General features: G+C 43.4%; 1 protein-coding gene across 1 annotated transcript in view; it reads right to left on the bottom strand.

Annotated features, from left to right (window-relative positions):
* Window positions 1-22,921, bottom strand: part of LPAR3 (lysophosphatidic acid receptor 3) — an 84,016-nt gene extending 61,095 nt beyond the window's left edge. The window contains exon 1 of the mRNA XM_056123576.1: window positions 22,791-22,921. The gene's annotated coding sequence lies outside the window, so the exon portion shown is untranslated. The remainder of the gene's footprint in view (window positions 1-22,790) is intronic.
* Window positions 22,922-23,268: the final 347 nt, after the last annotated feature.

Raw genomic sequence — 23,268 nt, 5'->3', positions numbered from 1 at the left:
GTTTATAACAAATGACAAATTTATTTTCTTAAAGTGGAATTATTTAATCCTAACCTAAATATTTCCTCCAGATACATACGTTCTCTGATCAACCCAAAGTAATCTTAGAACGGTCACTATAAAAGCCCTATTTATTATCATGTATTGCTGTTCAATACATGCTGCTTTTATGCTTACTTTTTTTTTTGTTGAATCACAATGAGATACAGTTACAAAGCTGTCATGCTTGAGCTTCAGCCATATAATGATCGAACACCCATCCCTCCATCAGTGCACATTTTTACCACCAATGTCCCCAGTATCCAAACCCCATCCTAGCCCTGCTCCGGCCTCTATGGCAGGCAATTTCCCCCATACCCTCTCTCTAATTTTGGGCATTATGATTTGCAATGTAGATACTGAGAGGCGATCATGTTTGGTCCTTTATCTACTTTCAGCACACATCTCCCATCCTGAATGATCCCTCCAACCATCATTGATTTAGTGATCCCTTCTCTATTCCAGCTGTCTTCTCCCCCAGCTCATGAGACAGACTTCCAACCAAGGAGCAAAATTCCTGGCCCTTGTGTCTACTGTCCTTAGATGCCAGTCTCATATTATGTTATTTTATATTCCACAAATGAGTACAATCATTCTATGTCTGTCCCTCCCTTTCTGATTCATTTCACTTATGCTTACATTTTATAATCTGTCCCCCTCCAGTAGACTTTACTTCTCAAGTAGAGCAGTTACCTAGACTTTTATGTTCATGTCTAAAGCATCATCATTTGTGGAATCAATTCTCTTACAGTATCTCTTCCCCTACAGAAACAAAAAGATTGCCTTAAATGATTTCCACATCACCTACTTGACATAAAAATTACCGAAATTCTTTACTTCCTAACTGTGTGCTTTTATCAGTGACCCATTATTTCCATTTCATTATTACCATCTTTAATTGCTAATATTGCAGTGGTTATTGTGTGCCAGAATAAGAATTTCATCTGCATCATCTTGTTTAATCCTCCCCAAAGTGAGGGAGATCCTCTGATTACACTCATGCCACAATTAAGGAAACTGAAGCAGTCTTCTCTAAGGATACATTAGTAATAGGTGGAAGATCACTGGTTCTGTTCAGGCCACTATTCCCTCTTGATAGTCTACTACATTCTGTTTTCTCTCCAAGAACTGTAAATCATGCTTACAATTACCAAATCAGTTTGGATACAATCAAGTCACCTTCAAGACCAACACTTATAAGGAAAAAAAAAGCCTTTGGGTATTTTTTGTTTTGTTTTAATATCCTAAAAAAAAACAGAAAAGGCACCTTTCTGAAAATAAGTTTTCAAAGTTCATGGTAAGTAGGCCGCAACAAAGTCATTTTCAAGACCAGCTGACCATTGCTAAACTTAAATTCTGCCAAATCCCATCTGGAATTTTTTTCTTTTCTTCTTCTTCTCCTCCTCCTCCTCTTCTTCTTCTTCCTTCTTTTTTTTATACTTCAGGTTTAGAGGTTTGAATAATTCTGACCCAGAAACAAAAGATGTTAAATTTTGGAGCTATTACCACAACTTCAAACTTGACTAATTTAAGGCTTCATAAAATGATGGTTTAGAAAGTCTATATGTGGAACCCAAATGAAAACTTCATGAGCAAAGCTTTCATTTAAACTCTCCCAAACTTGATTCCTGAAAAAAAAAAGGTCCAAACCAGCCCATAATGTGGAAACAATTATGAAAATTAAGACATTTGAAAACCACTCGGGCAGCTTTTATTTCTAGCTACATCTTGCAAGACAAGTTGCTGCTTGCCTTTCAGCTGGCTTTAGCAACACTCTCCTCTCCCACCTCAAAAGCACCAGGCTGCATCCCATACAAGGTCAGTTGGTGCTGGACACAGTTGCTTTCCTACGGTCCCAACAGTTGAACAGTTCTCTCCTCTCTGGAAGCCATGGGCAGAGGGGAGTCGGAGGTGAGGTTGGTTAGTATGCTAACAACAGATGAGAGGACACTCCTGCGTAAGCAATCACATTTGCTCACTGACTTCTTAATAATTCATGTTAATGGCAAAATAAGGAAAGCATGGGAGATTTAAATCTACATATTATCCCTGAGGTTCATATTAGCCATTAGTTTCAAGGTCTTTGGACGGCCTGTTCCCTCTGCCCTGAAACCTCTTCAGTGGACACCCACAGGGCTCATTTCTCTGCCTCATTCTTGCTCAACTGTCACTTCATTAGACAGCCCTTTCCTGCCACTCTCTAACAGAGCACTTCACCCTACCCTGCTGCACTCTCACCCGTTTTATTTCTTCATTCATTACTTAACTCCATCCACTTGGGTTCAGCTCTGGCCCCCATGCACTAAGTTAGGGACGTTATGCGGTGATGGTGCGTTTCTGGACCTGCCACAACGTAGGAGGTGCTCAGTAAGTGCTTGGAGAATTAGGTATGCCCAGAGCCACACACACACACACACACACACACACACACACACACACACACCCTGACCAGGGTGCCCAGCTAAGCACCATTCTTCATTGGTGTCCTCTACCTGAGGTCTTTTTTGCTTTCATTTCCCTCTGCTGGCTGAGAGGGGCGAACAGTGGTATTTCTACCCCCAAAAAGATACCTGAGGGGCTGGAGCGATAGCACAGCAGGTAGGACATTTGCCTTGCACCCGGCTGACCCAGGTTTGATTCCCAGCATCCCATATGGTCCCCTGAGCACTGTTAGGAGTAATTCCTGAGTGCAGAGCCAGGAGTAACCCCTGTGCATCGACGGGTATGACCCAAAAAAGGAAAAATAAAAGGTACCTGAGTTGCAGTCCCCACAATAGAATCCTGTCCCCTGTCAGTAAGGACTTCAAGAGCATTAAGAACTATCACTTAGCTTCAAACATAAATTTCAAAAGGTATATGGGGGTGTCTGTGGGGGTAGGAAGGGTGAGGAAAGCAGTGACCAAAGAGAGAACAATCTGAGCAACAAAATAAAGTACCACTGGATTACAACCCAAATTATCCATGAGTTTTTACTGATGTAAATTAATGGCTAAGTTCAAAAATAAATATGAGAGGGCTGGCCTCTGGGGAAGAATTCCTAATAAAGGATGCTGTTATATGACAGTATACAGCTCTGTGTCCACAAGTGTGGGGAAGACATGGTGACTTCTCCCACAGTTAGGAGAGAGGGAAACAAAAGCGAGAGGAGTACTATTTCAGTTGGAGAGCAACCAGTAGTGGTGGATGTCATATTGCTGGTCTATAACCTTATATTTGAAAATTACACTGTAATCTTTCTTCCGAGAACCCAAAGTTCAGCTTATCAGAGGAACAGCCTTAGATACCAGTTAAAGAGATATTCTGAAGAATTTCTACTCAGAGCTCTTAAGTCAAGCAAAGTCAGAGATTGCAGATATAGCCCAAGGACAGACACGTGCTTCACAGATTTGAGAAACCCTGGATTTGAGCCACAACAAACACCTCTACCTTCTCTCACCTCACAATTTTTGAGTTCCTACAGTAAAACATAAGCAAAATATAACTTTGATTAATAATTATATATCCATATCAGTTGAATAATTAAATGGAATCTGCCATATTAATTAAGACGTTGATAATAGGAGAAATGCAGGAAAGGGAGTCTGAAATGGGAACTCTACTATTTGTTCAATTTTCCTGTCAACTGTTCTATAAATAAGTAAATATTCAGCTCAGTGATCAGGGGCACATGCTTTCCAAGTGTCCGGGCCCAGGTTCGAATCCCAGAACTACACAACCACTGAGAGCTATAGGGTGTAGTCTTGAAGGTTCCCTGAGCACTTCTGGGGAGGCTCTGGAGAGTCCTGACACCCTGAGACCAAAAAACTCCACATCCTCAGGGCCAAGCACTAAGCTGTGAGAACTGGCTGATGAGTACCACATGGAGTGGTCCCCAGGCTCCAGGAGCACTGTTTGGGAGATGCCCCCAAATTAATTTTTAAAAGAAAAGCATAAAAAAAGGAGGAAGAAGATGTTCTTAACTTTGCGTATACAGGAGGAGTCCTAAGATAAATAAAGCCTCATGTCTCATAAGCTGATACTTTACTCTTTGCGAGGGCAAAATACACAGAGGAGTAACAGTTTGTTTGCAATTCAATTTAAATTCAGTTTGCACAGGATATTGTGTGTAATCACGTATTGGAAGTCTCTGACTTTTTTTGAGAGTGTAAAGCTAACCTATTTACTTTAGGGCGACTGTAAAGGGTAGTTACCCATCTGCTACCCAATCTTCATACACAAGATCGCTTCTCTTCAGAAAGCTAAACTCATTCTGCTAGCGTTTCCTTTATTTCTTAAGAAAGAATGGCAGACTCACGCACACAAAACCCATTCCATCTAGATTCTCTGTTCTTCATATGGCAACAAGATCTCCACTCCACACCTCTCTATCCCCGACAGCTCCAGGGAGCAAAGGTTCAATCTCACAGTCACACAGAAGAGCAGGCGCATTCTTGGGGCATTTGGGAAAGGAGAAACCTTTGTTCCTGCAGATATCACCAGCTCAAAGATGGTAACACAGTTGCTGGAGCTTGATGAAGGAAATGGCTTCTTGATCCCCTTTCAGTAAGGATATAATGTTAGCTTTCTCTCCATTGAGTGGGTATATGTACTGAAGGCCATGATATACATACACAGCCTCTCTCCTAAGACTTATTTAATAAACAAGTCTCATCAAATGCATTGTTCCCAGATGTCAGGGATGACCAAAGTGTCTTAAGCCTCTTTATTAAACAGGAAAGCAAATCTGCAAACACATGGATCTAAACTGAATAGAAGATGGGAGCAAGGGTTTTAACATGCTCAGCAAATTCCTGGACTTAGTTTATTCAGATGTGATGTTAATCTTTTTGTTTACTTTATTATATATTTTTTTCTTTTGTCATGCCAAGGGTCAAACCCAGGGTCTCCACCATGCAAGGCAAGTGCTCTACTGCTGAGCTACAACTCTGTCCTATTATACAATTTTAATTTTATCTAATCCATTGAGCTAGAAAAATGACAGGAACATTTTGTCCTTTGACTCTATAAAAGGAAAAGTACTTATCAAGATGTTTTAAATTAATACTTATAGGTAACATAACTGCATGTTCTATTATGCAGCAAGTAATCCTTAAATTGTTATATAATAAAATGTCAGTAGCTTTACAGTTTGAGGGAGCAACATCAAAATTTTAAGCATGGCTTTTCATGGCTGTAAGAGATCTTTTCTCTGGGACAATAATTTGTGTCACTCTGTGAAAATGTACTCTGGGAAAATTTGAAAGTTCTTGCTCATAGCAAATGACTTCTGATGAGAAGAAAATCAGATTTCTTCACATTGTAAAATTTGCAACAGGAAAACTTTTGGTCCAATTGACTTGTAACCACAGCATGGAAACGCATTCCCCAGCTCACTCTATTTCCTGCCAGTCTTCTACCTCTAGTCCTGAGAAGAAGGCTCAAGTATCTCCCAGGTAATCTCCCACTTTTTCCAGCAACAGGTCAATAAACAGTGTGCTGCAGGGACCCCCGCAAAGCTACCAGAGACCAGAGCAACCAGGGTTAGCAGCTGCCTTGAATTCTGAAACCTGATTCAGAAAGGAAATTCTTATTTTGAAGCATGTGGCTATAGCGGAAACCGTTCTCCCAAGCGGGGATTCAGAAGTTCCAAGGGAAAGCACTACTGTTGCTGGACAAAGTCCTGTGCTTGTGTCAGCAAGCAGGATTTCTCACCTAGATCCTCTTCCACATCAGGACTGTCTGATGGCATGCAGAGGTATCCAGGTCAAGGAAAGGAGTATAAAGGCCTCTGAATACTGTGCCCCATTTCATTTTTTGACCCCTACCAGTTCCTCATCTGCGTTCTCCCTGCATGCTTAACTCTGAAGGACTGGCTTCTAGGAACCCTATCCACAGGCTTCTTTGCCCTCCACAGAGGACAGGAGATAGGAAAGAGGGTGCAGGTGAGGCTGGGACCTGCCGAGCTGTGTGTGGGTCAGGCTTTCCTCTGCCTCCTCTACTTTGAGGTGAAGGGATGTAACTACTCATCACCTGTGGGTTCTCACAATCCTGTAGAAGTAAGATCCCCCACTAGTTAACGGGCTACCATCCCTCCAAGCACCAGTTTGACTGTATCAACTGTTTCCTCTAGAACTTTGTTGAAAATAGATCTCACTTAAAGTGAATTGTAATATAACAAACATTTCTATTTGAAGGCTTATCATATGTTTGGGATTTTCTTAAATCTTTCAGTAAGCTCTAACCAACTTTTCATTGTTTGTCTATTAACAGAACAACCCTGAGGAAAAAAGAGGAATAAGCATCCTCCCAAGACATGGACCAGGACCACTCATCTTGCAATGCCATCCATGTTCCTATACACACACCAGAACCCTCATAAGTTCTTTACACACAGTGATTGAGCAAATGAGTGACTTATCTGTGCTTGTGGGAGTTATATAAAATGAAGAAGACTACAATAAAACACTACTGTGTGTGGCCCCACAATAAATAATGAATAAACATAAGATGGCCATACTCGGATCAGAGTTCACACACTTGTCCAGAGTGCACTTGAAATTATACTTCAGGTTTGGTGCCAGGGATCACACAACCACTCTGCTTTCAGGATTACACTCAGAATGTGGAGGATACCAAGGTTCAAGACAGGTGCTCTGCCTAAGTCACAACCATGACCCTTAAAACATGGCTTTTTGTTGGGAGGAAGCACCTATTGTGCTCAAGACTTCCTCCTGGTTCTAAGCTCAGGAATCACTCCTGATGAAACTCGAGGGATCCTATGCCAGGGAAGGAACCAGGGTTAGCCTGTGCAAGGCAAGTGCCTTACTCTTTGTACTATCTCTCCAGCCCTGAAATGGCTTTTTATTTACTAAATATGACACTCTTTTAGCAACTGGGAGTAAAATCCTTTGCTACTGTATTGTAGACACAATCAGTTTTTATTCCTTATCAGTCTTAATTCCATTTCAGTCTTAATTCCTTTACTGAGAGCCTCTTAAGGACTGGACCAGATTTCTACTCATGCCTGTGCAGCTGCCAACCAATATAGGGACACAGCAAATGTTTGTTTGTGTCAGACGGTTGACGGAGGGCAAGCAGAAACCTGATCACACTGAACTGAATACTTCTTGATGAATTTGAAAGTAGAAAGAAAATATAGACTATTCTTTTAAGAAATTTGGCTGGGAAATATTTGGCACCTCTCCTATGGCATTCAATATATTTTATTCAATATTTGTCTTAACCTCACTTCTAATCCTGTCGGGAACAGAACTGGCACCCTCTGCTTCTCTGTTCCATGAAGCACAAGTACCAAACCTTGCATAATGGACACAAAAGAAAAACATATTTGATTGGACTATAGATTCTCAAATTCTCTGGTTTCCCAGTGGAAGTCAAGAAGCAGATTTTCCTTTCTTAAAACTCCAAGGGTCTGGGGCTAGAGAAATAGCACAGAGGGTAAAGCGTTTGCCTTGTACGCAGCCGACCTAGGTTCGATTCCCAGCATCCCAGATGGTCCCCCTAGCACTGCCAGGAGTAATTCCTGAGTGCATGAACTAGGAGTAACTCCTGTGCATTGCCAGGTGTGACCCAAAAAGAAAAAAAAAACCCTAAAAAACTTCAATGGTCTCAGGTTGGAGCAATAGTACAGCAGGTAGGACATTTGCCTTGCAGGTGGCCAAACCAGATTCAAGCTCTAGTACCCCGTATGATTCCCCAAGCCTTCCAGGAGTGATCCCTAAGCAAAGAAAGAGAGATAAGTCCTGAACACCTCTGACTGTGACTGCCCTGCTGCACACCACCCCCAAATTGCCTTCCATGATTTCTGTGACTCTGCTCTCTCATACATCAATATTTGTCTCCTGTTCTTAATCAACTGACAGATACTAGCCCTCAGCCTCCATGTCTCTTCCCTATAAACTTTCTTCCACTAGAATGATATAGATTTCCCTTATTCCTCTATGGGAAAGAATTCTGAATAATGAGCTCAAGCCCTGACAGCCCTCCAACTCTGTCATACTAAACACGTAAGTTACCATCAAGACCAAGCACAAGGATGTGGCTCCTGAGGGCAGCAAACACACAGATGGGAAGAGTTGCATGCAGATGGTGATGAGGCCACACTAAGGAATGAAGTTTTGGTTTTGGTGGTGTTGCAGTGCTGGAGGGTTGTGGGGGTGGGGGATGGGAACATGGTGCTGGGGAGAGGGACTCAGAGCCTCACCCGAGGCAGGCAAGTGCTCTATAATGAAAGCCACATCACTTCTGAAACAAACTTTTGAGTTTAAACATCAGATTTCTGTCAGAAACAATAGGAGGCGTCAAGCCTCACCCGCTCCCAGCCAATAACACTGCACCTCGGCAGAAAGACTAGAAGTGAAGAGGCTTCATCCACTCCCATGGGCAGTGCCGCTTGTTCTTCATCTCTGGACACTTTGCTTGGGGTCCGGGCAGACAGCAGATGCTCTGGCCCAACACCCCTGGTTTCTCACCACTGTTGTGTTCCAGAACTTTATATCTACTCCCACATCTGCGTTCTGCATATAGAACAGTAGGTTCTAACATCAGTTCCAAACCTGAGTATTTAGGTCTGGATTTTTTTCACGTTCCCTGCCATCTGTATTGTATTTGCTTAGTTTTACTGTCTGTCTGTTTGTCTGTCCTCCCATTGTTCATCAATTTGCTCGAGCAGTCCCAGTAATGTCTCCATTTTGAGACTTGTTACTGTGTTTGGCATATTAAATATGTCATGGGTAGCTTTCCAGGCTTTGCCAGGAGGGCGAGATACTCTTGGTAGCTTGCCAGGCTCTCCGAGACGGGCGGAGGAATCGAACCCAGCTCGGCCGGGCTGGCTGTGCGCAAGGCAAATGCCCTACCGCTGTGCTATCACTCCAGCTTAGTTTTACACACACATACACACACACATATATACGTATGTATATATGTATACATACATATATAATACATATATACATACATACACATATATAATACATATATACATATACATATATGTGTATGTGTGTATATACATACATATATATGTATTTTCCCTTTCCAGCGTCATCACATGACATGCCTCCACTTTTCAGGCTGCATAAAAAAATCACCAAGACCCTTGACTCCATTCTTAAGAAATCTGCTGTGGTTTTTTTCCCCTCCTAGTTGTAGGACTACAGCAGTTGGTGCCAGGAGTCAATGAGGTGCCAGAATTGAACTCTGGACTTCCACAGGCAAAGCATGTGGAGAGTTGGGGCAGGGGGTACATGGTGCTGGGGAGGGACTCAGGGCCTCAGCTGTGGCAAGCAAGTGTTCTATAATGAGAGTCACAGCTCCTCTGAGTTTAAACATCAGTTTTTTTGGTCAGAGATGAAATGATGAATTGAGGCCTCAGGCCTCACCCAGCATCCCAGCCTCAGAAATCTGGTTCTTTGTGCTGACACTGAGTTCTGAGCTCATCGTATTTCTTCTCATTTGCCCGTAATGATTTATTGCCCTGTGAGTGCTCTCACAATTATTTCTTGGTATCATTATTTAAAGTTCTAGGACACAAAGTGCTGTTGTGTTCGCCTTCTCTTACTTGCAGAGTAACAAATTCCAATTTCCAAACCGATTGTAGCTAAGGAGGCTACAAAACTCATTTCTGTCAGTGGAAAGTGGATGCCGATGCAGCGTGCCCTTTCTGGGTTAGCACAAATATACTGAGTGTGCACCTCTCAGTTCCCGTCTGCCTTCCTGCAAATTGGGGCAGACATCTGTGAGCTCACTCTGACAAGCCAAACACTCAAGACAGCCCAGGCATTAGTTTTCATGCAGGAGAAGTACAGAAACTGCCAATAAACATTCAGATGTATTTACGGCAAATCGATATTGCTGGGAAATACAAGTGCAAGATCAATCGACTTGCCTCTGAAGAGTATAAACCAAAAAAGCTTGGTCTCTGGTGGGCTAGAAATCAAGGAAATCAGTTTTTCAACAAAGAGTGGAAAACATTTCAGTCTCCTCCAGGTTACTGTGTTTAGGGTCTTCTTTGCCAGAGGAGCCCAGAGTGCGAGGTGAAGGTGTTTGAAAGGAGCAGAACATGAGAAAATATAGGCTGTCCTGTGTATTACAAGAAGAGGTGAGTATGGGCATGAAGTGTTGATAAGTCTGTAAGCAACAGGGGAAAAGAATGAATAGTCAGAAAAGGAGGGTGGTGGTGCTGTGGAAGTGAGAAGCATGAGGATTAGAAGTCAACAGCTGCTGGAGGGATTAGCACAGCAGGTAGGACGTTTACCTTGCATGTGGCCAACCCAGGTTCGATTCCCAGCATCCCATCTGGTCCCCTGAGCACTGCCAAGAGTAATTACTGCATGCAGAAGTCAACAGCTTCCACAATTTTAGATAGCAGAACACAGTTTCACTGCTCACATTTCCAAAGGCTTTCCATGGGATATCTAGGGGGAATAAAAGAAGATAGACCTATGGAAAAGACAAAACCCGGTACATCTCCATGCTCTAGTCTTTGTCTTAGAGGGCCTTAAGGAAGAAAGAGTAGTGGAGGAGCAAGAGAGATGGACCAACCTCAGAAGTTTGGAAATAGAGCAGACTCAGACACTTGGTCCAGAATAGAATGCACATGTGGCAACTAGTGATTGAACCAACAAAAAGCAAACAGATCAGGAATTATCTGATAGAATATGACTGCCATGGAATATGATCTGTCCTCATCATTCTCTGGTGAGGACAGATCTCCTACAAGGAGCACACATTTTTCTATGCATGTTTCAGACACCTGGGTTAATGGACAAGAAAGAATTTTCCAGGAGACAATATCAAAAGCAGGTCCTGAGTGACTCTTCTAACAGCAGACACAGGAACCAACCACTGAAGTCATTCCACTCCCATGACAGGAGGTCTGGATGATACCAGCTCTGCAGGGCTTTTATCATCTTTTTTTGTTTGTTTTTTAATCATTTTTTTATAATCTTTTTCATGGGAGCTTCTTGTTCTGTTCTGATTTGTTTTGAGGTGTTCTTAGTTCGGCTCCTCCACTGTAGAGCGGGTGTTTGTCAGTCAGAACAAAGAAGAAAATAAATCTTTCAGCTCAGTTTTTAAAATAGAGGGTAGGGACAGAGAGACAGTATAGCAGGTAAAGAGATTTCTTTGTATCTGATCAACCCTGATTCAATCCCCAGTATCACATATGGTCCCCCAAGTTTTTCCAGGAGTGATCACTAAGCACAGAACCAAGGGTAAGCCCTAAGCACAGTCAGGTGTGACCCCAAAACTAAGTAAAATGAAATAAAGAACTCAACTTAAAACAAGAGCAGAGTCTAAACAAAAAATGAACAGAAAGTTTTAAAAATAAATAAAATAAAACAGAGGGTAGAGAAGGAAAGAACAGATCTGTGGAGTCCTGGGAACCCAAGTCTTCCAAAGAAAGTAATCAGTCTACATCTCCAGGGAGGTGGGAAGGTGAGAGAAGGGAGTAGAAGCTCTGGAGTGAGCTGGATCTAGGTCAGGTATGGCTTTCAGCAAACACTCTAACTTGGCACACTATTGACCTGGCAAGAACTGAAAACAACATTTATAAAGACCTTAATAAGAAGCTTGGCACACAGGTAATTCTCAACAAACTGGACATAGGACTCCCCCCAAAAAGTTACATGACTGAAAATTTCTAGAAAATCCAATGGAATATACAACTAGTATTGTATTATTCAATTTAATAAGTACCTATGGCAAAGTGATCCTATACTGACTTTAAAATAACGACCATTCAGGAAAGTTTCCTCCCTGCTCAAGAGTATGAATCCATGATACAATGGTAAAGCGTAAGGTATAAGGGAAGGAGGGATGAGAGGAAGAGGAGTGACAGCATGGACTGATAGAACACAAGCTTCAGGTTCTGAGTTCAAATACTAGCAGACAAATGTGCAGGGCAGTTGAAGATAATTGCTCCCACAACTAATACCATACTCATACTCAACAGTAAATACCATCCTCAATAGTAAAAGCTTGATAACTTTTCCCTCTAAGACCAGGAACTGCAGCAATAGCACAGCGGGTAGGGCGTTTGTTTTGCATGCAGCTGACCCAGGTTCAATTCCCAGCATCCCATATGGTGCGCAATCATGAACAATTTAGTAATGTTCTATCTCATGGTGATTCAATAAAAAAATTAAAATTAAAAAAGAAGAGCCTCTGATACAAAGTATAAATATCATTGTTATCAGGTGGATCTGAGGAATGTTACTTAACATTTTTAAGTTTCTATTGTAAAGTTTCTCTGCTCTGAAAGGAAAATAAGCTCTCACCTGTGGGTTGCTGCACCATGGGGACAAATGAAAAAACAGTGCGCATGCTCAATACAATTCTGGGTCCCGAGGCATCAGTCCAATCCACTTAAGTTCTAGGGCCAGCCTTTCTCAATAAGTGGGAGAGCCCCCAAAGACATTACAGGGGAGACCAAAGTTGAAACCCCTTCCTCAGACTGGATGGGTCACCAATATTAGAACCCCAATGCCAAGGTCTCGTCTCCCATACTGCTGACAGTCGTGAGGGGGTGTCTGAAAGCACTGATCACATTTAGTCCCATGCTTGACTTTTAACCTGCTTACACTGTTTAAGCTTCTAACTCTATTATCATACTTCCCGAGACAGTGGATCTTAGAGTGATTCTAGCAGAATACACTCACTGGCACACCCCTGAGCAGCTCTCGCGGGCAGCTCGCCACTCTTTCCCCATCTGATGCCTGCAATAGATGCCCTATAGTACCACCCACTTCCCAGAGGAAAAATGAGATGGGGACAGTGGGGCTGCGCTGATACCTCCCTGCTCTGGGCACGGCTCTCTCCAAGTCACTGATTACCCGGGAATCTTTTCAGCAGTTAATTCTGTGCCCCCATGAGAAATGAATTATGTGGATTTGTCCTCTGTCTGTAATGACATTAATACCCTCTGCTAACATTTACTGACTCTAGAAGAATAATAATATGATTGTGGTAAATAAAAGAAAAAGTGTAAGTACTTTTCTTCTTAGAACTTTTGATAAACGTTTCCATATAATCAAATAAAAAGAACAGAATAAAACTTTCAAGACATGATAGAAACTTACAATGATTAATCAGTTTGCATATTTCAGAGAAAGCTCAGAGGAGCCTGGACATATTCAGGAGTGAGGAATCTTTTTCTGCCAAGGGCCATTTGGGTATTTACAACATCACTCCCAGACCATAAAATACAGTGAGATGGGTTAGGGGCAGCCAACAAGAAATAATATATCTTCTTTTAGGTCCTTATATGGATGAATCAACCTGATATGGGGTCAATCAATCAAGTTCTTACTTCATTCATCTTTGTGCACCTATTATCTCTTTATTGTTCACTATATGCAGGAGAAAGACAGATGACCAAAGTGTGTACAAAAACAGAAGCACCCGACCGGTCCCCATGCCAGGATATTTCACTAGGAGCACCCCAGAAGGGGGCAGGTGAGAGCCCTTTGGCCCCAAAGGACCCAGCCCCGGCAGCTGAAAACCTCCAGAACTCAACTGCCACCATGCTTAAGGTCGCTCCCCACACACTTGGGTGAAGCCTCATGCATGAGTGAACCTATTCCTGGACCTCGAGTCTGCATTCGCTGCTGTGTAACACATCAAAAGACACATCCTACCTATTCTCCAAGAGTACCATACCACATTTGGTGGGGTTCAAATAGTAGGAACCAATCACAGAGGGCTCAACCTTTAACAAAATGTTAGTGATATCTTATAGAAGGTCTTAATGGCCCCTGCTAAAATAGAACAATCTTCACACTCTTTCCTCTATGAATTTTTTTTGTGCATTTTCAGTGGTTTTTCAGCTGGAGCGATAGCACAGCGGGTAGGGCGTTCGCCTTACACACAGCCAACATGGCCGACCCGAGTTCGATTCCTCCGCCCCTCTCGGAGAGCCCGGCAAGCTACCGAGAGTATTCGATATGCCAGACACAGTAACAACAAACAATACAAAATATATTATTTTGGTTCTGCTTTGGGACAAGAATTGAGGTTTGGAATGGAAACATCCCAAATATGGTAGTGGAAAGATGCAATGGTGGTGGGATTGGTGTTTGAATATTAAATGTAATCAAATATTGTGAACTACCTTATAAAACAAAAAAAAATTAAAAAAAAAGAAGTGCCCTGTCTTCAGGAGCTCATCACATATGCAGTGTGTTCTCAGCCAGACCTGACCCCCCTCCCTACTGGGATGCCTTGGTATCTGAAGACCATACAGACAAACATGAATGGCACATGCTACTGGCATCTAGTGTGTGGAGGTCAGGGTTTTTCCAACATATGCAAATATGTACAGAACAGGCCCTTTCACAACAAAAGAATTATCCTGTCCAAAAGCCAGTGGTAGGAGACAAAGAGAGAGCATTCAATGGACTAAACACATTCTTTGCATGTGGGAGGCCTGGGTTCAATCCCTGGTACCACATGATTCACCAAGAATCACCAGGAGTGACCCCTGTGTGGCCAAAATAGAACATAACAAAATCAAACAAAAAAAATCCCTTCATGTTAATGAAAGTGCCACTGATCTTTGGCTGAAGAAATAATACAAAAGTTAAGGCACATGACTTATCTTGCACATGACTTATCTTGCACATGACTTATCTTGCACATGACTTATCTTGCACATGACTGATCTTGGTTCAATCCCCTGCACCACATGCATAGATGGTCTCCTGAGTGATCCCTAAGCATAGACTAGAAGAAGCCCTGAGAATCAATGGGAGTGACCCCCTTACCCCCACATACACAAAATAAAAACATACCCTAACCTTGAAGGTAAGAGAAATATTACAGGTTTAAGCAGGGTATGAGCTGTAATGAGACAAAAGCAAAGTGCCATCAGATTGACAACATTTTAACAGGTGAATAAAATCCAGTGCTAGCACAGGTGCAGGAAAATTGGTATCATACTAACATGTTGGTTTGGAGTTCATGCCCAATTCAATCAGCTTAATCGGTGGCTGAATAAACAGCAGTAACTCCTACATTTTTAAAAAAGGAACATGTTGGTGAGAATGAAAATTAATATAACTTTCGGCTGTATAGAAAAAAAACTTTTAAAAAATGTGTATATGATTTGTCTTGGTTTTTCTTCCATTTCCATCTTCTCTCTCAATTTGTCATCTCTTTTCCTCTTCCAAGAGCTGGGAGCTCCACATGTGACTGAGAATGCAGTCTGCTGAGAAAGAACTGGGGAAGGAATACAGAGGTGCAATGCAGAGTCACAAACAGTGAGCTGTAGGAGCTGGGGAAAGATACACAGCAGGGAGACAAGGGCTTATAGGCCAGAAGCAATGGGAAGAAGGCGGGCACAGAGGATTCAGAGCAGTCTTGGAGATGGAGGGTGGGCTACTCGGATGAAATCATTTAAGCAATGAAGATAAAGGGATCCACGGAGCTGACTGCTAGAGAAGACATAAGCAAACATATCTGGGGAAAGAACAGAAAAATTCCCAGAGCAGTGGATCGCAAATGCTGTTAATTACTACTACCACTACTAATAATTATATATTAATTGCAAAAGTTGATATGAACTCAAGATTTTCTAATGTGTGCTCTGATGGAAAAAATCATAAATGTACATAAACATATACATCATGTGTATGCACATCAATGCCCTGTGGTAGAGATAAAGGAATTGTAGTAACAGAAACAATAAGAAGATTGACCTCTCATATTTTCACTTGTAAGCACAATTTCCTACTAAAAAGGGAGACTAATTAGGTCATTAGTACAAGATGAATCTGGGATATCTTGTGATTTCAGAAAACAAAGAAATGCTCAGTGAATGATAGAGACGTATAAAAGGACAGATCAGAGGGACAGCCCACACCCGACCTCCACCACAGCCTGACCAAGGACAATTTGAGCAAAATAAGTACAGATAGGCTGGAGCGATAGCACAGCGGTAGGGCGTTTTTCCTTGCACGCAGCCAGCCCGGCCGAGCTGGCTTCGATTCCTCTGCCCTTTCAGAGAGCCCGGCAAGCTACCGAGAGTATCTCGCCCGCACGGCAGAGCCTGGCAAGCTCCCCGTGACGTATTCGATATGCCAAACACAGTAACAACAAGTCTCATGATGGAGACGTTACTGGGCCTGCTCGAGCAAATCGATGAACGTACAGATAGTAACATTTTGAATGTGTTGAATATAAAAGGAGTTCAGGAATATTTCCTGTGTGAGTAAATACTTGAGGGGTAATGAAACTTTTTCCTTATAATAGACTCCAAATAATACACACAGGAGTAATGGAAATAAAGCATCACTATTTGGCAATTTCGTACAGGTATCTGGTTCAGGCAGAAGTCAGTTATGATGGCAGGGCTATAAGTGGAGAATTAATGAGGAATAGATGTTAAGGAGGTTACTCTAAATACTTCACCACAAACACTCACGGTCACGGTCATGATCCTCCCATTGTTCGTCGATTTGCTCGAGCCGGCCCAGTAACATTGTGAGACTTGTTACTGTGTTTGGCATATTGAATACGTCATGGGTAGCTTGCCAGGCTTTGCTGTGCGGGCGAGATACTCTGGGTAGCTTGCCGGGCTCTCCGAGAGGGGCGGAGGAATCAAACTCAGGTCGGCCATGTTGGCTGCGTGCAAGGCAAACACCCTACCCACTGTACTATCGCTCTAGCCCACAAACACTAGGGAGCTAAAATGGAAAAAATGGTGACTCCAAGGGAGCTGGGGGAGGGAAAATTTTCAGGCAACAACATGACCAGGTGATCAGGTCAATATTCTGATGGGACAGGCTCACATCAGTTACCTTACGATGTGATGGTCCAAGAAAAACAGGGTTTTCCTTTCCAGAACACATACCTTAAATCTGGTTCCCAAGGAACATACTTGCTCAACCAAAGTTGAAAGTCAGACATAAAATATAAAATCTATATTTTTAAAATATAGTACAAAAATAAAATATTAATGTAGCACTGTAGCACTGTCCTCCCATAGTTCATCGATTTGCTCAAGCAGGCCTAGTAACATCTCCATTTTGAGACTTGTTGTTACTGTGTTTGGCATATCGAATACATCACGGGTAGCTTGCTAGGCTTTGCCGTGCGGGCGAGATACTCTTGGTAGCTTGCTGGGCTCTCCGAGAAGGGCAGAGGAATCGAACCCGGCTCGGCCAGGCTGGCTGTATGCAAGGCAAATGTCCTACTGCTTTGCTATCACTCCAGCCCCAAAATATTAATATATAAAATATTTAAAAAATATTTTTAAAAATCTGTTCAACTGCAAGCACTTTAGGACAGAGAAAATCACAGGAACTTTTCCAGAAGAGACCTGACTAAGAAATATAACATGGCTTCTAAATCAGGGAAAGGAAACCTCTAGGTGAAAAGTGATAAAGTATAAACAAACTCTACAGACCAGGTGAGAGCTTGGGAAAATTGACCAATGCCAACTGTTCTAATTTGGTGAAAAGATTTATTTTATATTTCAACTAGACTGGGTTAAATGATACCCAGAGAGATCGGAACACATTGTTTGAGTGTTCAGTGATGGTATTTCTGGAGGAGATTGGCCTCCGAATCAGAAAATTCGGTAAAGATTATTTGTACCCATATGAATAAGCATCATTCAACTCGGGGGGGGGGGGGGTGGTGGAGACTGAATTGGAAAAAAAAAAGATGGAAGAAAGGGATTTTTTTCCCTTGTTACTTAAGCTGGAGCGATAGCACAGCGGGTAGGGCGTTCGCCTTACAAGCGGCCAACATGGCCGACCCGAGTTCGATTCCTCCGCCCCTCTCGGAGAGCCCGGCAAGCTACCAAGAGTATTCGATATGCCAGACACACTAACAACAAAGTCTCCAATGGAGACGTTACTGGGCCCGCTCGAGCAAATCGACGATCAATGGGAGGGCCTTTTTTACCTTTACTTAAGCTGGGACCTCCACCTCCTTCCTTTGCACATGATGTTCCCAGTTAACAGACCTTTGGACTCAGACTAAATCACACTGCTGGCTTTCCTGGTTTGCCAGCTTGCAAATCTCAGAAGTGGGACTTCTTGTCCACCATGATCCCACGAATCAGTTCCTATAATCAATCACCTCTTATTTTCATCGTGATCTATACTTCTTATTCTTTCTCAGAAGCCTGCCTAATACTAATTTCACAGCAGCACACAATTTTACTTCTTATTTCCTCACCGAACTCACAGGACAATTTAGTTCAGAGAAAGTTCCTCCATTAAGAGAGTGACTTAGGGTCAGAACGACTGTACAGCAGATAAGGCACTGACCTTGCATATGGCCACCTGGAGTTTGATTCCCGCCATCCCATATAGTTGCCCAAGCACTGCCAGGAGTAATTCCTGAATGCAGAGCCAGGAGTAACGCCTGAACATTGCTGGGTGTGGTCCCAAAATAAACAAGAAGACTGATTTATTAAAAATCAACTAGGACATGATCCATAGATGTTCTCTTGATAGACTCAGTGCTTTACCCTTCCCTTCAGTCTTCAATAACTAGTCACTTCCAAGGACTTTGAGACTTTGGTATATTTAACTTTTCTGGGGGAGTGAATGCCCGTTTAACTCCTTTGCAGACTTTTTGACTTAAAAGAGCTGAGTCCCTCTGGGGGAAGCTTCAGAATTTCCTTAGAGAAGAGACTCTGGAACAACCCAGCTAAAAGAGGCAACCAAGCAGTCTCCTTTAAAGCTGCTTTTTACAAAGCAAGTTTATTGCTCTTATGGAGATTGAATATCTGTTTGCAGAATTTTGGGCAAATTGGTGGTGCTTATGGAGGGTCTAATTTCCAGAAACTTCCACTGGTACCACCTGGAAGCCATGCTGTTTTTATACCATCTAACCTGCCTGTGACAGAATCAAGACCAGGACTAGTAGAATCTCCAGCCTAATGTCCCATGGAGCTGTAAGGACATAGAACTAGCTGATGAGTAATAAGGGGAGGGGGGTGCGGAGCTGATTGACATCCATAGGGAGAGGTGGGGCAGGCACACTGGGCAGGTTGTTTTTAGAGGGACAGCCATCCTGATCCAGCCTAAGGTGGATGAATGATTCATATTTGAGCAAGGGAGGGAGGGTCCATGGCAGTGGGGCAGGGGCAGGGGCAAAGGTCAAGGTACAGAAGAAGTTCAAGGCTGCAGACACTTGGGAGAAGAGGGGAGGAATCAGTTCAGGAGGTAGAGAGGAAAGAGAATCAGGGTGGAGGGTATCAGCTTGAAGGGAGAAATCAGTGGGGACAGCCAAGTAGTCAGAGGGTCAGAGGTGTCCCCTCTCATTGTCACCAATCTCCTGACTTACTGGGGATATATAGATGTGTGTGTTTGTGTGTGTGTATGTGTGTATATATACACACATATATTAAATGGTTATACTGTAGGGTGTTGTTCTTGAATGGGTTTAGTTCTCTGCAGAGTGAGCCTTAGAGACAATTAGAACAAAGGCCCAGGACAGTGAGGATGACACAGGATACCCCAAAGTGCCCTTACCACTCACTTATGACTCACTGACTGTTAGTTAGCTCCTTGTTTCTGTCCACTAGGAGTTGACAGGAGCAGACGATACAGGCTGGAGGGAATTAACGTTTCTTTGGAACTTTGCCCTGTGTCTTGGATCATACAGTGTTAGGTAATCTCAGTCCTGATATTCATCTTCTTGGATTCTGTCCTTGACATCTCTTCTTCCACATCAGAAAGTAGCTGAGAAGGGTGTAAATGGGGTGTAGGAGCATCCAGTGAGTGAGCCTGAAGCCACATGGAGAGCTTATCATTCCAAAATAGCCCACTTGGAGGTCCCACATTGGAGTTTCTGCGTCTGTAATTCCATCAACCCAGACAGGCAGAAGAATCATTGTCATTATTGTGTAAATGAGAAAACCAATTCCAGGGTGACTAGCAACTTATTGAATGTCATAAAGACTCACAGAATGAGAATCCTAAATCACATAGGAAAGGGAGACATTTGGGGATAATTGATAAACTATGAATGCACATTGCAAATGGGATGTAAGTACTAACACACTATGGTTTCCTGGGTGGGAGAAGATTAATTTTAGGTGTTAACTTGTATGGGATCAAGGACGCCCAAAGAGCTGAACTTCTAGACTGTCCCTACCCTTCACTACCACCTCTCCCATCCATCACAGGACTAAGTTACAGGGAAGTCTAGGACATACACGCAGGACCTAGAACAAGGGACAAAGAATGAGCAAGGCCAGAAAAAGAGGCTCATGACCCACAGGAGGAATGATGGAGGGAAGAACAAGGGGCCATGGTCAGGAAAGGAGAAAGTTTGTAGGAGACACTTGGAAAACATCTCTAAGTCAACTCTATTGGGGAATGCACAATTGTCTAATAAGCAGACCCCATAACAACGTATATTACACCCACATTTACAGAAATGCCAGTGCCTCAGAGTTGGTCTAGGAAGAAAAGAGGGCAACTAGCATAGAAGGATTACTACCGAGATAGAAGACTCTGGTAGATGCTTTATCCTTTATCTTGGGAGATGGGCATAACCTTCATAATCTGTAAAGATATCTTTACAGATGAGAAAATTAAGACTTAGAGAGGTACAGCTATGTGTCTAAGGTCACCAAGTCTGGCCTGAAACGAAGGCTAATCTCAGTGCAAAGGCCTGCTCTTCTATTCAGACCACATTAATAATGCCTTGGGACTAGGATCCACCATTTAGAAGCTTGCAATCAGACTTAACCACTCTGTATAATCACAGGACAGAACATTTTGAACTAATGTATACCCCCAAAGAGAAGGGCTAATGGGCAATTTGAGTTATAGTAATTCCTATTCAAGTTATAGTGTTTCCCTTTGCCGTAGCCCGAAGAAATAAGAGGTTGAGCTAAAGTTATGGTGAATTGCTTATCCTCAGCAGGAAGTTAAAAAACCTGAGGGAGAAGCGGCTAGCCCTTGAAAGTGTGTACCTTGATTGCTGCCTGGATACAGGGCGACATGGTCCTTTGCCAATGCATGTTCTCACAAAAACGTGAGGATTAGCATGTTGTAGATTCTCAGATAGATTCTGATGGATATACTAAAAAAACAATGACAGATTTTAAGTCTTTCATTTCAGTCTTCATTCCTAGAAAATATACACGGACTCACTATATCAAACATCTTGTAAAATATCCAGATTCCTGAGTTCTGATCTAATATAGACTCTAATAGCTGGTATCAACCAGATTTAGAAAAGAGGATGTTTCATTGGCAGCTAAATGAATGTTATGGTTTTAATTCTAACCACACGCATGATTGAAAATAAGAAAAACATGCCAACATCATTAATTTTTCTATATGGGAGTGATAATATAAGAGATATCTGGACAGCAGATGCCCAGGTTCTTTAGTGATTCCAGTACAAAGAATCTCAAGACACCAGAGACAACTCTAGAAACTTAGCTCAAGTACATCAACCCCACAAGAAAGCTTCACTTGCTGGGCATTTAAGAACAAACTGCCCAAACTGCTTGGACATCAACTTGTCAACAGAACCAAGATTGTGTGTTTCTTCTACCTTTCACTTCTAGTCTTAAAAGAGTTCTACTTACTGGAGTGGGTCACACAAAACTGTATCCAATGTCTCTGGGAAGCAGGGCAGTGATTATCAAGAGTTCACACCAACAACTCTCCTTAGCAATTCAAAAGTTCATGCACTTCAAAAAAATGCATACAGTGCATGGCACGATAGTCTGTTAGTAAAGAAGGATGCATCACCCATGACTAACAATGAACTTTCTTTAACTTAGAACAAGTAGGAACTCATTGTATGCATGAAACCCTATATTAGCAGTTTCGCAAATCACCGTGTCCATATATATATATATTTTTTTAATGAAGAAAATGTAAATGAAACAAGTAGGAACCATGAGAAGTAAATGGTCCTTTACTTCTAAAGAAACATTCCAAGATCAAGTAAAGACTTGGAGGAGGGACAAAGAGTTACAATGACAATAACAAATTCCGAGGGAAACTTTTCATGGAAAGGGCTGTTAAAAAATGACCACCAATTACTTTTGAGGGGTGTTTTAAGAATTATCTAATTAAGACTAAATTGTTTCCAATATTCAGTCACTCCTCAAATAACATACCTGAGAAATCTCTAAGCAACTTTAGTAGTTGCAACTTGCTGACTGAAAGCAATAAAGTAACATTGCATAGAACAAAAGCACTTTTGTCTGACCATGGTGATGCGGGATCACTAAGACCTTCAGTCACTCGCAGGGCACGATCCCAATAGTGTTGCTCCTTAGTCAAGATACTTCCCAAATCTTTTGAGTCTTGCCTGGTCTCAGGTGTCCCCTAACCCACACGGAGTGAACCGGGAGTAGCTGGGAGGCTGCAAAACGTTAAGTGCTCTGCAGAGCCTCCGATCACAGCATCGACGGCGCCAGGTCTTACAGTTCGGAGAATTGGAAAAGGAAAGTTTGGGAAAGAAGCACCTGTGCCAGCCCTCCGGCGAGGCAGAGGCGAACGTGCGGGACGGTGCGCATCCCCGTGCCCAGACCGGCCGGCGCGGACGCTCCATTGGTTTTTGATTGCAAAGAAGAAGGGGGGAGGGGGGGGAGGGGGGGAGGGTAAAAAAAATAAAGTGGGAAGGGGACAAGGCGTGCTGCACCCCCGCCCTCGAAATTCCCGTTCCCACCAAGAGTGGGGTCCGGGCTGGCCCCGCAGGCAGCTCTGCCCGTCGGGCCCGGAGGAGACCCCGCGCGCCCCGGCCGCCCGCTGCGCCCCACTCACCGCTCACGCGCGCCCGCGCAGCCGAGCCCGGGAGCGGGGGGCCCCGGCGGGTGCCGCATGCCCTCGAATGGCGGCGACGGCGCGGCCCGGGCTCCACGGGCGACGAGCAGGGGAGGACGCGGCTGCGCGCCCCGCTCCAGCGGCCGCCGCGAGCGCCCAGCCCAGGACAGCCCGGCCGCGGGGGGCGGGCGCGGAGGGCGGAGGAGCCGCGCCCCGCCCTGCCCCGCCCTGCCCGCGTCCCCTTCCCACGCAGGGCACCCCGCGCCAGCCCCGCTGCGATCTACTGCGCCTCCAGGCGGGTCTTGGGCACCCTGAGCTTTTTTTAGGGAACCTTGTCTCACGTTCAGGCAGTGGAGCGAGGAGGGAACACTGGACCCTCACCCCACCCGTGGCTACCCACCCCCATCCACGCCTAGCTCACCGTCCTGTCCAGACCTACCCCGGTTTTTCTCAAATCCGAACCCCAGTTTCCGCGGTC

The sequence above is a fragment of the Sorex fumeus genome, unplaced genomic scaffold, assembly GCF_029834395.1.
Source record: "Sorex fumeus unplaced genomic scaffold, SorFum_2.1 ptg000047l, whole genome shotgun sequence".
Lineage (NCBI taxonomy): Eukaryota > Metazoa > Chordata > Mammalia > Eulipotyphla > Soricidae > Sorex > Sorex fumeus.
This window is presented reverse-complemented; position numbering and strand designations above follow the sequence as displayed.